Source organism: Uloborus diversus, chromosome 1, assembly GCF_026930045.1.
Source record: "Uloborus diversus isolate 005 chromosome 1, Udiv.v.3.1, whole genome shotgun sequence".
In the NCBI taxonomy this organism is placed as follows: Eukaryota; Metazoa; Arthropoda; class Arachnida; order Araneae; family Uloboridae; genus Uloborus; species Uloborus diversus.
In genome coordinates this window covers 13,582,481-13,599,596 of record NC_072731.1, presented here as the reverse complement: position 1 = coordinate 13,599,596, position 17,116 = coordinate 13,582,481, and the positions used below count along the sequence as shown (strand labels likewise).

The window sequence follows — 17,116 nt, the reverse complement described above, 5'->3', positions numbered from 1 at the left end:
ATTGACACCAAAATTGAATCAACACCTGCACCTGTTAGGGGCAACATATGGACCAAATTTTGTTTGCTTCCGCTAAGTACTTCCTGGGGCACATAATAGCAGACACGCATAACTCAAGAAACGTCCCATTGCTCCACCCCCTTGGAGGAATTCGCGCCAAAAACCAATGGGTACAAGTTCACATAGGGGCACATATGTGTACTAAATTTCGTTCGATTTCATGCGGTAGTTTTTGCTGTAGAGCGGCCACAAAAAACTGGTCACACACAGACACACACAGATATTTTCCAAAAATGATCGAAATGGACTCAGCACACCTCAAAACGTTCGAATCCTTCGAAATTCGAAAATTTGCACGAATCCAATACTTTCTTCTATATATTGGATATAGAAGAAAGTAATAAAGAACTAAAACGCAGCTGCAAACATTTAATACATATAACAACAAATACAGGAGAATGTGGGCAAAGTTTGGTTTTAAATGTTTAACACAATTTGTAAGTGCGAGGGAAACGGGAAATAGTTTATTTCCTTTACTTATTTATTCATTTATTGAATTACCTCTATGTATTAATTCCTTAGTTAGTTCATTTACATTTTTTTCGCTTATTAATTCTTTAATTTATTCATAAATTCCATTATTTTCTTATTATTATATTTTTCTTTTTATATTAACTGATTTATTAATTTATTTTTTCGTTTTTGTTTCATTATTGATTTATTCATTAATTCGTTTATTTATACATTTAATTGGATGCCTTACTTGCCAAATCGACTGACTCCATTAAGCAAAAAGTAGAGAATAGTTATGAAGAAGATGGTGTTATATATATCCATAGACCCTCGTGTTACATTTTCTGCCATCACATCGCTCATGGGCTGCTGCAATAGCGGCACAACTCAAAAAATCCGGTTTTAAGATAAGTGGGTTTTAAAATTTTCCAAGTCTAAGGAAAATGCATAAGAAATGCATTGTACTTCTGCCATCTTACGGCGTACTATTGAATTATGAGTTGCGCTAGTATTGCTGCTGAAAAGAATGTGTATTTTCATGTTTATACCTGTTCTTAGTCCAAAACGCGTGTTTTTTGAGTTGTGCAACTATTGCAGTCCATAAGCGAAACGGTCAAAAATGTACTGAAAAAAAAAAAAAAAAAAAAAAAAAACCTAAATTCACATGCTAAGCATTGATAAAGCACTATTAAAGCAGAATTGAGGATTTTTTCTTTTTAAAGCGGAGTTAATAGATTTGGCAATCCAATTGACGAAAAATAATTCAAATAACCAAATAGAAAATATTTATTTTTCCACTCTGTGCCGTGTATTTTAAAATAAAACGTTACTCTATTTTTTGAAAATTTTATCATAAAATACATTATTATTTAGGGTAGACCGGGCCACATTTACGAGGATTTTTTTCAATTAATTTTCTAATTTTTATGTTTGAACTTGAAAAATTTTAGACATTTTCGTTTTATGAAGCAGTTAATGAAGTCAAAATTTGTAGCTCAGCTTACGTTTTTAACCGTAAGAAAAATATTTTTTTGAGTTCAAGTCGGTTGCGTAAACTTGCCCCATGGACACGTTTAGGCATATTAAAAATGATACCGAGGAGTAAGTGAAATAAATATTTAACCAAATTTAAATATTTTATTTCTCTTAAAACACCTTAAAAATAAGAAAATCTCAAATAATTAATCAAAGAACATTTTTTAGGCTAAACTAAAATCATAGGACTTATTGCTAATTAAAAACAGAAACTATTTAGTCATCTTCTTCATCACTGTTAGATTTTACTAACAAAAATAAATTATTTCTTTTCGCATACTTATCATGGGACTGCGTTTTGCATCTAAGACATGGAACCCTGTCTTGTCCTTTTTTTATTCGATTGGTTGTGTGCTTTCAAACAATACATGCAAACACTATTTTCTACTTCGTAAATAGAATCGTTCATTAATTTCCTTTTTACAGAGTGTACTAACTTTTCCCCTGTCGCAGGTTTTGGTTTCATACTTTTTTCTTTGATGTCTTCTATTTCTCCTTCAATACAAACTTCTAAATTTTAAAGTAATCTCTCCTTTTTGTTTTGTTTTGCACATATTGCTTTTTTTTCTTTGTAGCTTCTAACTGCTCTTGTCTGAGGGCTTCTTTAATCGGAGAATCAGTTAGGGTTCTGAGCATCCTGTTTTTTTTTCCTTTCCTGGTTCTCAAGCTTTGGTCCTACTTTTTCAAATGGTCTCAGTTGGGGACGTACATATGTGACGATGTGGAAAGCCTACTGAGAAAAATACTTGGATTATCGATAAGCCTTTTCATTATTTTGACATCTAACGTGGTTCTGTTAGTGTTTTGAACTTAATGTCTTACAATCTTTAAAATAAAGAAAATGTATTACTGGCGGAATAGTGTATAAAATTAAAGCTGAACAATCATGAAGACAACACTATATAATTGTAAGCTATAAGATACGAATCTTTTACTTAAATTAAAATGAATGGTGATTTTCAAAACTAAATAACCTGAAAATACTAAAGATTTGAAACAGTACGTATCAAAAACAGCGTCCAAAGCCCGTTTAGAAGTAAGACAGAGTAGTAAGAACGTGCGTAAATGTGCCCCAATAAAAATGTGTAAACGTGCCTCGTCGGCAAGTTTGGATTTATTTTTAACGGGCAAGAAAATGTAATAACTTTTCTGTCCATGCAAATACAATTCTCAGAAATGGATAAAATTCTGCAATTTTCATGTATTTATTTGTTCTTAACTGTGTATTATTTACTCTCAATAAGCTTCAGAACATTCAACACAAAATTTACTCAACTTGGTAGAAAACATTTTCCTATCCGCATGCTAAAACGAAGCTCGACTGATGCTCAAAAACTTGTGAGAATTTTGGCTAGGGAGCAGCACCAATCTGACATGACTGTTAGCTTTCCAGTTATAACTCGTTTTGGAAAAGGGGCACTGTGTAAACGTGCCTAATGCGTAAATGTGCCCCGGTCTGCATACTGTAATTTCAGAACAAATTTCCAATTCCTTCATTTTGAAAAACATAAATTATCCCAACAATTTCACTTTCCCTCACGATCTCTTATATCAATAAAAAACAAGCTGATGTGTGCATCACATGACTTCCTTTTATTCCAATTTAATGTCATTTCCCCATTATTGGCAATTTTAATGTTATTCAATAGTTTACTCTCTAAATATCACCAACAGTGGCCAAATTGAAACCAAATTTTAAAAAAAAGGGAAAAAAAATCGCCAAATTTGTACCCAAGCAAGCGACAAAACTTGGCGACCAAAAGCCTGGCGATATATCGCCAAGTGTCCGACAAGTTATAACACAACTTGAATTTACATCGAAATTAACAATGATTCCCCCCCCCCCAAAAAAAGGGACAAAAGACCCCCTTAGGAACATCCGAATGCAACCAAAAGAGAAGGTCCACAACTAGACTCCACTAGGAGTGTACGTACCAAATTTCAACTTTCTAGGACATACCGTTTTTGAGTTATGCGAGATACATACACACATACGTACATACGCACATACATACATACATACGACATACATACGTACATACGGACGTCACGAGAAAATTCGTTGTAATTAACTCTGGGGTCGTCAAAATGGATATTTCGGGTGTCTGTACGTTCCTAGGCATATATCCACGTGTGATCGAGTCGAAAAAAGTATTCAACATTCATTCGGGGGTGAGAAAAATGGAAATTAAGGCCAATTTTTGAGTGAAATTTTTTTTCGCGAATACAATACAGTGAAGCACCGTTTATACGTTTTTAAAGGGACAGCATGAAAAAAGCGTACAAACGAAAAAACGTATAATAGGTATAGGTTAATGTGTATTAGACTTTGCAGGGACCAATTTTAATGAACGTATAATTGGTAAAAACGTATAAAAGAGAAATGTATAAACGGTGCTGCACTGTACTTCCTTTTTTGTAAAAGGAAGTAATAAGTGTAACCTTCATAAATTTACTATCAATATTGATTTGATGAATGATAGCTTCAATGAGAAGCATGGAGAAGATGTTTTTGGCCGTTCATATCTTTCATGCCCTGAAATCCTTCTTTGAGATTCCTCTCCGTGTTATGGGGGTAAACTTATCCGGGGTACTATTGTTTCCCGAATAAGAATAGAGCTCGCGTGAATTAAGAGTCATTGCTTCGCTGATTATGTTTTCTCCGATTTTTTCAGATATTAGAATATTAAGCGTGCTCCGATAGGTGTGCACAATAGAACTGAAGAAGTAGAAGTTATGGAAGCAAGGATCATTTGTTCATAATGAGGAAGATGAATGCAGCAAGAATTTTATTTCATGCAGTCGTCCAAATCAACTTTAAAACCTACTGCTGCTTATTCGTAGATTTTTCAAACTTGTCTATCAAGAAATTTCAAAGAGCAAAAACTGTTGACTTATGTTGCTACCCATATCAATGTAAAAAGTAATATTGATTGCTCATGACTATATTTTATATTTCAATCAAAAAAAAAAAAATTATTTTCTACTTGTACTTAACTAAAATAAAGTTTGTGCTTAAAAGACTATAATATATCTAAATTGAGATCGAAAGAAGTTCTCTATTGTCATAAAAAATTGTGCAATCTTCATAAAAATCATTTTATGCTCAATTTTGGGAAAAAACACTTTTGCAATTTTTTTTTTCAATAATGTGTCGTTCAAATAGCTATTCAAATTATCAGTTTCAATACATTTTTCATCGTACTTAACCTCCTTTAGTCGGAATGGGGTTGTTTCCTTCAGTCAAAAGTACTATTTTTAGTCACTGAAGTTGATAGAATGAGCAAAATAATAATAATAATAATAATAATAAATAAATAAATTTTATTAATTTGAATTTTTGGCATCTTGAATTCAAATTATGTTTTTCGCAATCACGAGCGTGTGTGTTTGTGTAGGCGCATGTGTGTGGATGCGTGTGTGTGTGTGAATGTATGCATGTGTGTGCGTGTTGTGTATGCAGTGCTGTGTGTGTATGCGCATGTGTGAGAAGGCGTTCGTGTGTGTGTGTATGTAGGCATATGTGTTTGTGTCTGTGTGCAGGAATGAGTGTGTTTGTGTGTGTGTGTGTGTGTGTGTGTGTAGGCGTGTGTGTATGCTTGTGGGTGTAGGATATGGACGCAACCTGGAGACGGTTTTCGCAAGAGGAGCAGCATCTTGAGGCCGGTCGACGCGGCGGTAGTGCTGGCAGAGGGTGCTAGTGGGAAAATAAAATGATAGGAATTCAAAACAGTCAAGTGAGAACAATGAGCAATCGTGGTTGCTCAAAAAAAGAAAAACATGGGGCCCCAGAAAATGTTTTCAATTTTCCTCACACATAATTTTTTATGAATTTTTTTAAATGTCCGATTTTTCAAACAAAGCGTGATCTTTATGACGTCACAATGCGCGTTTTCCACTAGCGCGCTGAATGTTTAAGCTTGCGTTTCCAGGTTATGATAATTCAGAAGCGAATTACATATTGCGCATATCGTTGCCACTGTATATGAGTAAAGAAGGGAATTAAATATTGTGCTCTGCGCTAATGGAATCAGTGAATGGCATTTCATCACTTGTGATGTCATGTGCAGAAGCGTAAAATTGAATTTGCGCACAGATTAAAATAATTGTTAAAAAATACTAAACTTGTTCAAATTATTTAAAAAATGGTCAAACCCGATGTTTTTAAGCGTGCTCTTTCAGAAAAAAATACTTTTAAAATTTCGGAAACAACCCCATAATGAAATGCCTTTATGTACACTCCTTTTGTATGATAGTCAGTGTACTATGACAATGAGTATCTTATAGACAAAATTGCAAAATCGTAGCTGAAAAATTTATGAGAGTTATGATCTATTCTTCTCTGGAAACATTTACTTAAAGTTAAACTCGATTGTATTGCATGAAGAAAACTATATTTTGTTTAGTTAGAAAAAAGTTGCAGAACTGTTAACTTATTCACTATCGGAAAATGATTTAATGCAAATAATTAAAAAAAATGATTTTATTTTTTATTTTTAATTCCAATTTAAAATTTAAGACTTCGATACAATTATCATGCATTAAATAAAACGAACACATTTTAATTAACATCATACAAATTAAGATTGGTAGCTACTATTCTATGTTACTCACATTACTTAGCAAGCACAAAGAAACCATGGTTTTATGGTCTCTGTTAGAACTTATTTTCCAACATCATTCAAAATCCTCGAGTATGTCGTCTTGTGAAACTTTCATGAAAAACTTGCAACATTATGCATGAAAACAAAATTTTGTTTAAAAACACCTGAAAAACTCACATAATTCGTTACAGTAATTCAAAAAAAAAAAAAAAAAATAACTGTAATTTGAATTCCGAAACTTTGAATTCAAATTATGTTTTTCGCAATCACGAGTTGCGACAAGACTCTACTGGTTAGAGTTATTGTTTCTAGAAATGGCTCCCCCGCCCAAGCATGCCCCTCCTCCTGGGTGCTTACGTGTATATAGTTGTGTGCGTGTGTGTGTAGGCTTACGTGTGTGCACGTAGGCGTGTGTATGTGTGTAAAGGCGCGTAGGGGAGTGTGTATGAGCATGCGTGTGTAGGACATGGACCAGCAAAAGTGGATTCCGGGGGAGAGTGGTGAGGAGCAGCCGCGCCGCCGCCGGTGGACGGTGGTGCTGCAGCCCTGGTCCAAGCTGAAAAAGGAACCGGAACGTCAAGGACTGTCAAGTGAGAACAATAAGCAATCGTGATTGCTCAAAAAAAAAAAAAAAAAAAAAAAAAAAAAAAAAAAAAAAGAAGAAAGAAAGAAAAAAAAAAAAAAAGAATGAAAGCCACCAAAAAATCATAACACCTCTTTCTATTTGATACTCTAAAAATACTAATAACTCTCAACTATTGCCAAGACATGTTCACAAAATAAGATAAGATTTAACGTGAGCAAACGATAAATTAAAAAGTATTGAATGGAATAATTCGATTTAGTTTTGGTGTAAACATATTATTTATTTATTTTTTTACAATATTACTTATAGATAACAGACGATATTTTTTACAGAATGTAAGGCATCTTGTTTGGCGACATTTCCCAATATAGAAAGAGAGAGAGAGAGAAAGAGAAAAGAGAGATTTTGCACGACCGCTCGGCATTACTTGTTCCATTTTAATCCAAAAACTGGTTAAAAGTCTCACTGCGTGTGATAAAGCCAAGTCGCAAGAGGTCCGGGAACGAACGGAAACATATCTTTTCACAAACTCAACCTGATAGGTTGACGGATTCTTCGATCGACTCGCGAGTAAATATTAGCTCGTTGGTTTCGACATAGAATTATTGAATGCGAAGATCGTCTGATGTACAGGTATAGCGCCGCATGCTTTTAGCAAAGAGGGGATACCGTTCTTCATCCTGACGTTCCCGTCTGTTTTACTTCCTCGAAACGAATCGCTGAAATTTGAAAATATAAAATTTTCTACTAACGATTCAAATCTAAATTTGAAGTAATAGCAAGAGTTTTGAAGTAATAGCAAGAATTTTGGGACGATGAATTAAGGTAAGGTTTATTAGAGCGAAAAAATACTTAAACCATGACAATAATAAAAATAGATAAACTCGATGTTGTTCGGCACATACATGTGTTTCGGAATTAAAAACAACTTTTTCTTTCAATACAAGCAAATGCAGCTATTAAAATAAAACATTTATTATTGTTATGGAGTGGTTATTTACATCACAGCAGTTATGAACAGGGCTACGGAATCGGAGGGAAAATGATCGACACCGACTCGAACAGTTTTAGAGACAGCGACTCCGACCCCTTCCCCCAAAACCAGTCCGACACCGACCCCGCAGTCCTGGAAAAGTCCCACAGTTATAAATCGAGAACTGATTCGGAACCAGGTGTAAATCGGGATAGTTAAAGGTGTTTTTTGTTAATAGCAAGTTGTTATGCAAACGGATTCTATCAGAATAGGGTTCTTTCCTTCAGTCAAAAGTAGTATTTTTTGTTGAAATTGATAAATAAGAAAAAAAAAAAAAAAAAAAAAAAACATGGACTCAGAAAATACTTTTATTTTTACAACAGTTATTTTTTGAATAATTTTTTAAAACGTCCAATTCTTCAAACAAGGCGTGGTTTTGATGATGTCACAAATGATGCACTATGGGTGCATCTGTCTGCCGCGATTCCACGGTATGATAATCAAGAAGCCAATTACAATTGCGCTCAACGATTGCTATCAACCATATCGTTGCCAATACATGTGAGTAAAGATGCGAATTAAATATTTTGGATCGTGAATGGCAACACTGAATGGCATTTCATCATTTGTGATGTCATCGGCAGAAGCGTTAAACGATGAAAGAGCACCGATTTAAGTAATTTTTAAAAAATATTAAACTGAAAGAAATTATTTAAAAATGGTCAGATTCTATGTTTTTAAGCATGCTCTTTCAAAAAAAATACTTATAAAATTTTGGAAACGACCCCATTCCCATTTCAAGCTTTTAGACGGCTTGTTGCGTTTTCTTTGTAAAAATACCCAAAATTGCCTAAATTAACCAGTAACTTTAGAATTTATAAAAATATCTGGAACAGATATTTATCCCGAACTTAAAATGACTTAAAGAACATGTTAAACTTCATGCCTTTTCACAAAGGGGGACCAGAAAGAAATTGATAAAAATGGTATTGTTTGAGATCAACTGTAAATAAAATGCTTGAAATGCGCTTGAACTGTAGCGCATGGTTAAGATATATTTTAATTAAATGCGTTCATTTTTAGGATAACAGCACGATCAGTCACGGATAAGTTAAAGCTTTTTTAAAATCCGAAAATGTTTCTTAAGTTTTGTTTATTACATGTAGGGTAACGGCACCAGTAACAGACATGCTTAAGTCATCGCTCTCAGGTTAACTCAAATTTCTGAGTCTTTTAATGTATTTAGAACTTTTAAAACTATTTTTATCTCATCCAACTTTTGGCAGCTTCTGGATCCTCTGAAATAGTTATATTTTTATTTGCTCAATTTCGTAAAAAGATCCGATCCCCAGTAACAGACACCGAAAAATCTGATGACACCCAGTGACAGATATGGGGGTCCTTTCCTCATTAAAAGGAAAGGATGAGTATTGGAAAAAATTCTCTTTTTCTCTTCAAAATGTGCAAAAGTTCTTTATTTTTAAAACTAATTCCTTATTAAATTCAAATGAATATGAAACACCAGCTGATCACGTGGTAGCTGTTCATAACCTTCCACCACTGCATTGTAAACATACCAACTGGCTTATAAAATTCACTCTAATAACACAAGATGGTTGCACCATGTTCATGGGCCACAGCAACACCAGTTTTACCCGACTAAAATTCTTATTATTTAAATCCAAACTTATGGCTTTCCATTACTGGATCCTTGTCTGTTACTGGTGCCGTTACCCTATTGGTTTTTTACTCAAAATGAAAGCAAAAATAATGCGTAAGAAAGAAATAATGTGTAAAAAACAGGAACACTTAATTTTTTCTTCTTTTCTTCTACTTGCATTCTTTCTATTTTGAATTTATAATAATTTATTTTTAACACAGCGTAAAGCAATTAATAGATCCTTCTATTTCTAAAACAGAAATTCGTGTGTCCCGGATATCGTTTAAACAGAATTTTAAAAAATTTCCAATAATTCAAATTATTGTAACTTATTTTTAGTATGTGCTATGTTACAAATGATATTGCACATAATAAATCCGGGGAAAGGACATATTATGTATACAAAATACATTTGCTCAAGGTGTGACATTTTATGTACATATTTGCATTTGTTCGAGGAGTTCTAAACTTTTGCTCCTAATTTTTATATATTTGAATATACAAGTATGCCTCAGTGTGGTCCAACCTACGACCCGCGGGCCATGATCAATGTGAATCTCATCCAGGTGGCCCATCATTATGTTCTACGAAATGAAAACTATGTCATGAAAACTTCCGAAACAACGTTACTTCTTACTGTCTGACCATGGATTGTATGGAAAGACAAACATCCATTTTACAGCCGGAAATGGACGAATCTATTATTTTTTTAGCGATGCCAGCTTTTGCAAAAGCAGAGTCTCATTCAAATAAGCGGAATACCCGCATCAAATTTTTACTTTTCCCCCTCATTCAGATACATTCGTCTTATCTGGACGTTTGAAAATTCCATACAATCCGTGGTTTATAGTAATTTAGTTTTGAGTATTATTTTTGTAAAGGTGGAGCCAAATGAACTGAATTTCTGAAAGACAAATAGATATTTCGTATTGATAAAAAAGACTTGTAGTAAAACAATGAAAACAATTCTTAATTAGTCTTGATTAAAATTATAGTTAATAAATTATCATGAATAAAATTATAATTTGTAAATTACAATTAATAAATTATAACTAATGAAATTATAAAAAATAAATTATAAAAAATTAATTATAATTAATAAAATTATAATAAATAAACTATAATAATAAAATTTAAAAAATAAATTAAAATTATCTTTTAATTTGCCGTAATTATTAATTCTTTTCCACGTTTTTCAATTTTTAAGTTTATTATTCATATGATTTCCCCAATCGCTTACTAAGCATTTGTATCGATCGTTACGTAGCACAGTTTGCAGAGCGAAAAACATGCAAATTTGGCTTATTAGAATACACTAATCTAGTTGTCCTTATAATTTTATCAATGTCACACGGATGTTTAAACTCAAACTTCCTTCTACGAATAAGTAATTCTTTTGTATTTACAATAAAAGGGAAAAAAAAGTTTCACTTTCAATTTATTACTAGTCATAAAATTTGCACAACTCTCCGAACAAATGCAGCGCAGTTGTGGTGTTTTTTCCTTTTGTCCTTACAATTTTGACCACCACTGTAGTGTACTGGTGGGACTTTTCATTACAATTCTTTAAATTCCTCTCTTTTTCTCTTTTATCTTTTCTGTTAGAGACATATTTCTGCGGCCCATATATTTTTCTCTTCTTTGCTGTGATTTTCAACACAGTATTTTCTCTTTATAATGAGAAATGTCAGAGGATTCTCTATCTAGCTATCATATTTATTTATCCATTCATTTTTTACTTCCTTTTACAAAAAAGGAAGTATTGTATTCGAGAAAAAAATTTCAGTCAAAACTCGACCTTAATTTCCATTTTGCTCACCCCCGAATGAATGTTGAGTTTCTTTTCTCGACTCGACCACACGTGGATAAGTGCCTAAGAACGTATAGACACGCGAAATATCCATTTTGACGATTCCCGAGTTAGTTACAATGAGTTTTCTCGTGACGACGGTATGCACGTATGTATGTGCGTATGTATGTCGCATAACTGAAGAACGGTATGTCCTACAAAGTGGAAATTTGGTACGTAGACTCCTAGTGGGGTCTAGTTGTGCACCTCCTCTTTCGGTTGCATTCGCATGTTTTTAAGGGGGTCTTTTGCCCCTTTTTTATGGAAATCATTGTTAATTTCGAAGTAAACTCAAGTGGTGTTACAATTTGGCGGACACTTGGCGATATATCGCCAGTCTTTTGGTCGCCAAGTTTTGTCGATAATTTGGCGTTAAATTTGGCGATTTCTTCTTTAAAAATCTGGATTCAATTTGGCCTTTGTTGGTGAATTTAGAGAGTTAACTCTTGAATCACATTAAAATTACCAATAATGGAAAAATGACTTTAAATTAAAGTAAAAGGAAGTCATGGGGGGCACACATCAGTTCGTTTAAACATGGCTTGCAATCGGTTTCTACAACGTATTGAATACGTTTTTGTTCCTTGAAAAATGTTTGAAACCTTCATTTCGGCCGTCCTTAAAGATGCCTCCATCGGCCATTTGAAACACAAAACCATCGGCCATCGGCCATTTTTGAACCATCGACCAACAATCGGCATCGGTCCATCGGTCGACAATTGCCATCGGTCGAGCCCTAATATATTGCAAGCGTCGCCTCGTGTATCCATCCTAGAGGTGGCACAACGTGCAACGTTCATTTGCGATTTTCCCTATAATAAATGACAATTTTTCTTCCACTTCGTAATCAATTTCTTACATCAATATTACCCTTACGTGTGTGAAATTTCGTTTCATTCTGATAGCTCCTTCTACGTGCTTTGATTCTTTTGCTGTAGGTAAATTATTTTTTAAAAAGAGCTTTTCTAGATGGTGTACATGAATGCTTTTCTTCATCTAAAAGATGACGTAAGTTATTGACGTAATACATGTCACTAAAGAGCCGTTAACCTTTTAGAAATGCTAAATCGCGTGATTGTGTCTACTTGGGGATAGCGATGGCCAAAGAACTCGTAAAAATAGAAAAAGCAAATGTATTCGTTCGGAAATGAAGCCCTGACCTTCGCAAAGCAGAATTCAAAAAAGTTGCTCTTTGATGAACCGAAAAAGCAAATATTGGCTTCGTGCTGCAGAAAATTGCGTGAGCTGAAGACAACATGAGGACATCCTACAAGAAAGCTCGCACCAAAATACGACTTTTATGTCACAAGGAAAAGTACTTCGCAAACGGATTACATAAGAAATTGTCCAATCTTCCTTCCTCCTCGTAAAAGCAAACTTGGAAGTAAAATATAGAAAACTAATCCTTGTAATTAAATATGGGAAAAGTAGAGAAATTCAAGCAATTATTGAATAATTTATGAAATGGAAATAAAATAAGTGGAGAAATGAAATTCAATTTTAGTTTAATTAAAAATTAAATAAGCTTTTGAGAAATAAGTTCCTGTTATCTGCCCAAACTAAGTAAGTTTTGTTAACATTTTAATTAAAACAAAAAATCATACATCTTATCCTAGAAGCATCATCATCATGCAAGCAACTTTCTGAGTGCATTTATTTATTATTCGAAAGTTTTAACTGAGTTTTGAGCAACTCAGAATATCGCTAGGATTATATTCATCTGTAAGCCTACGAAACCTTTTATTTGTGGCTTTCAATAAGCCACCTCCTCCCCCTCCCCTTTTTTTTAGCATAAGAGTGCAGTGGCTTTGCTTTATTTAAATTGTTTGCTAATAGGTTGTACTATAAGGAGAGTTTTCAATCTTTGTTATGCTAGTATTTTATAAAAGTTCGGTTTTTTTTACTTCAACATAACAGAAAGTTAAGTACATTTATTTGAGTTTTTTTTTTTTTTTTTTTTTTTAATTAATATTTTTCAAATTTTTGGCATTTTCGTTCAAGAAAAAAAAAAAAAAACAATAAATTAAGAACTGGTTGTCATTAAAATGTTACTGGTTTCAATTTTTAACGTTATTCCTCATAGTTTTAATCCCACTTTTCCAATAAAAATGGATAAATCTATTATTTATCAATTTAATTTTTAAAAACTATATATTGATTTAGTTTTTTTTTACATAAATTTAACAGATGTTATTAAAAAACAAGAATGTGTCTGCGTAATACTGCGACTTTCTTTTGTGATTTTTTTTCACTTAACAGTAACTGTATGGGTTAAGGAGGGGAGGGGGTTGAATTATGCTTTGAAGGTCCACTGATGGCTTGAATGATAAGAAGCGCTCAAAACCTTCTGCAAGGCAGACGTTTACTTGAATGCTGAGTTTTCGGTTAACTATTAGAACTGGCACTGAACTGGATTTTGTGTAACTGGATGACCGATTTCTTGGCGTTTTATGTTCTTCTAATAGAATGGGTAAGTTTTCTGCTTTATCTTTGTTTTGCAGGTCGGAGCTGCGGTGTTGGATAGTACATGTCAGCATTTTCAAAAAACTTGTCACCTTTTATAATACTCGTTTAATGTCAACCAATACTTAGCCTACCACGCAGTTTAAATAAGCAAGTAAATTCTTGCTGATTTGATAAAAATGCAAATACTCGCTGACTTGTACGTTACCGACCTCTATAGAAACCTGCAAATTAGTATAATATGCGACTGCTCCAGCTCTTTGATAACGTAGCAGTTACTGCCCAATCTATTGTTCCTATTGTTCATCTTTTCATATTTACATGGTTTTCAATTTACATTGTTAATATTCTTTTAAGTTTCTTGTTGTTTAGTACACTTGCCATTGTGCTACCTATGAATGAGACTTTATACGTTGACTACTGGAATGAATTTTTATCAGGTTGAACAAAGGATTTGGCTTTGTTTACGTGGATTTCAAGGTAAGACAATTTTGTTATAGGCAGGTACTGTCCCGTGGATGACTAATTATCGGAACTTGTTTTCCTAATTAGTCGAGGCGAAACCCCCTGCTTTTAGTTTTAGGTTTGAGCTCTAGTTTATTGTTTTTAGTTTAGCAAGTGGTGCTTTTGCCCATTGTAACTCTATATTGCATGTACTGGAGCTTAAATATTCTCTTTTAGTTCATAGTTAAAATTTTGGTCTTTTGACCATAATTAATGAATCCTCCACGGCTGATGAGCTCTGGATTCATACTTTATCTCTTCCTACTTAATAGCTGTTTGCATTTTTCCTTTTTATCATCATTAATTATTTATAATTTGTTTAATATTTGCAATTCTGTTTGCTTTATTTTTTATTTACTTGGATTTTTAGTTTTGCTGCGTTGCGCATCTATGGGCTCTTGGTGTGGTCTTTTCAATATTTTTCACTTTTATTATATATATATATATATATATATATATATATATATATATATATATATATATATATATATATATATATATATATATATATATATATATATATATATATATTTTTATCAAAAATCCGATTTTTTTAAATAGTAGTTTTTTAAAACAGTCGCTATGTAAATAAGGTGCAAGTACCAGTAGTCGGCCATTTATAGTGCAGCTCTTGTTAGTTGAGCTGTGACCTTAATAATGTTTACCTGTTTTAGGGGAGTTTCGTGAAAAATAGACGTGTTATTGGCTCGGATTTTAATTAGAATATGTTTGAAAAACTACTAAGAAAGTTTCTGAACTCACCTTAGCGCCAGTTACCCCTCCCTATTTTCTTAAACAGAGGTAAACATTGTCAGAGTTGGAGCTCAACTTCTCAGAGCCGCACAATAAGAGATCGGTTGCTGATTTTCGTTAACCTATAAATTTCAGCTATCAATACAACAACAAAAATACGGCAAAACTTTACACTGTTAAAAGCAGGGGTTCCAGACGAGTGAAAATATTCCCTCTAAGGTGAAAGCATAGTGCCTGAAGGTGCATCACAGGCTAGAAAATAGAGCAGAGGAGCCAGAACATCATGCAATCGCAGAAAGACTCATTGCGCATGCGCTTTTTGCCTTAGACATACATTCAACCACCTCAATATGGCGGACAAATGATGATTGCGTTTGTGTGTCTTTCACATTGAATGAAGTACACTATTGGATTAAAACCCAACTTTTCTAGGATTAATTATCCGAAATTACAAGTAAGTACAGCTTTTGATCACTTTGTAGCTTTTAGGGCTTTCAAACATAGTTAAGTGTTTAAAAGTGCATTTATTGCTTTTCACAGTAACCGTTAGTCTTCTAGTTCTCGTTTACCGTTACTATCGTGAAATTTCCATCATTCAAAACGCTACTAAAAATATCTGTCATTATTTTCTTGAATACTCGATAAGCAGCTTTTATTAGTCACCAAAAGAACCTTAATAAAAATGTTTCTTGTGCTTCGTAGATTATAGCATAAAGATAGCGAAAAAAAAATCTCTCTCAGTCTAGCTCTTTTTTTCTTTTTTTTGCTTTTTCATTCAAGTGTTAGAATCATTTCCTGTTAGCAGTCCTCGAAAGCGTTAGAACTTTCTTTTGGTTTTTTATTTAACTGTTGAAAAACTTTATGTGCAGTTTCTTTTGTTACTCTTGATTAACGTTTATGAAACGATTTTGTTTTTCCGTAATTGTAATATCCCTGAATATTTTTGGCTCATCATTTAAATAATCCATAAGTACAGCTATGCTTCATTTTCGGAATACGTCAAGTTTTAGTAAATGTATAATTTCTCACATGTTTTAAATAATTACTCGTTTTTAAATTATAACGTATTTGTGACAGATCTTTGATACAAGTGAAGGGGTAGATATTTATTGTTTTATTAATTTTTAACATTACTTTTTGTAAAAAAAAACCATCAGAACCCTGAATTTTTTCACATGTTTTTTAACGACCCCAGAGTTATTATTCATATTATTTATTTTATGATTCTTTAAGAAAACGATAAAGATTTCACCGGTCCGCAAAGTTTTTCATTTGCTTTTACCGCGTCCGTGGGTCAAAAGAGGTTGAGAAACACTGAGTTAGAGCACGATCAGATGAATTAACGCTATGAGCACTTCTTAACTATGTTGAAAACTCTGAAATATGATCAAATGCTGTAATTACATGTTTTAATCATTTCCAATACCGAGTTCAATGTGAAAAATGTCCAAAACGTAAAATATCATAAATCAAAACAAAACTAAAAAAAAAAAAAAAGGTACACAACTGTATTTAAAAACGCACACAATACGGGGGAGGGGGGAGGAGGATCTATAGTAAGGGTGCCATTTCTCTCTCCGAAGGATCCTTTTTTTCACTCCGGCTGTCTAGTTTTTAAAAGGTGCCTGTTTTTCACCCTATTTAGAGGTGCGATTTCGGCTCCGTATTGGGTGCCGCTGGTGAACAAGCGTTTCTCCCCTGAAAAGTGCCGAATGCATCCTGTAGTTTTAACAGTGTAGGCTGTACTTTTCTGATAATGATTCATTTTTTTGTTTCCCGAATAAAAACATTTTTATTTAAAAAACCAAGCTACTGTTAATACGAAAAAATGCTCCAGTAGTCGACCATAGATATCCATTCGGGTCATTCGGGTAAAACGGGTAAACTTAACTAATTGCTATTTGGTCCATTTGTCAGTCAAATATGAAGTAATAAATGATTGAATGAACTGACTAGAGGCATACTGCCATTAAAAAAATAATAATAAAAATAAGTTAGATTTTCAACTTAAATTGGATAAGAATAAGTCATCACATTTGTTTATGAAATATAAAGACGTAGTTTACTAAATCAATAGACTAGCTAACTGCCATCATAAAAATAACTTTTTTAAGCTATAATTATTGTATTTAAATGGAAAATCTAGGTTAATATACATTTGCCAAAACATGTAAAG

General features: G+C 33.2%; 1 protein-coding gene across 1 annotated transcript in view; it reads right to left on the bottom strand.

Moving 5' to 3' along the window:
* Positions 1-17,116, bottom strand: part of LOC129234297 (cGMP-dependent 3',5'-cyclic phosphodiesterase-like) — a 137,310-nt gene that overhangs the window by 99,320 nt on the left and 20,874 nt on the right. The window lies entirely within an intron of this gene.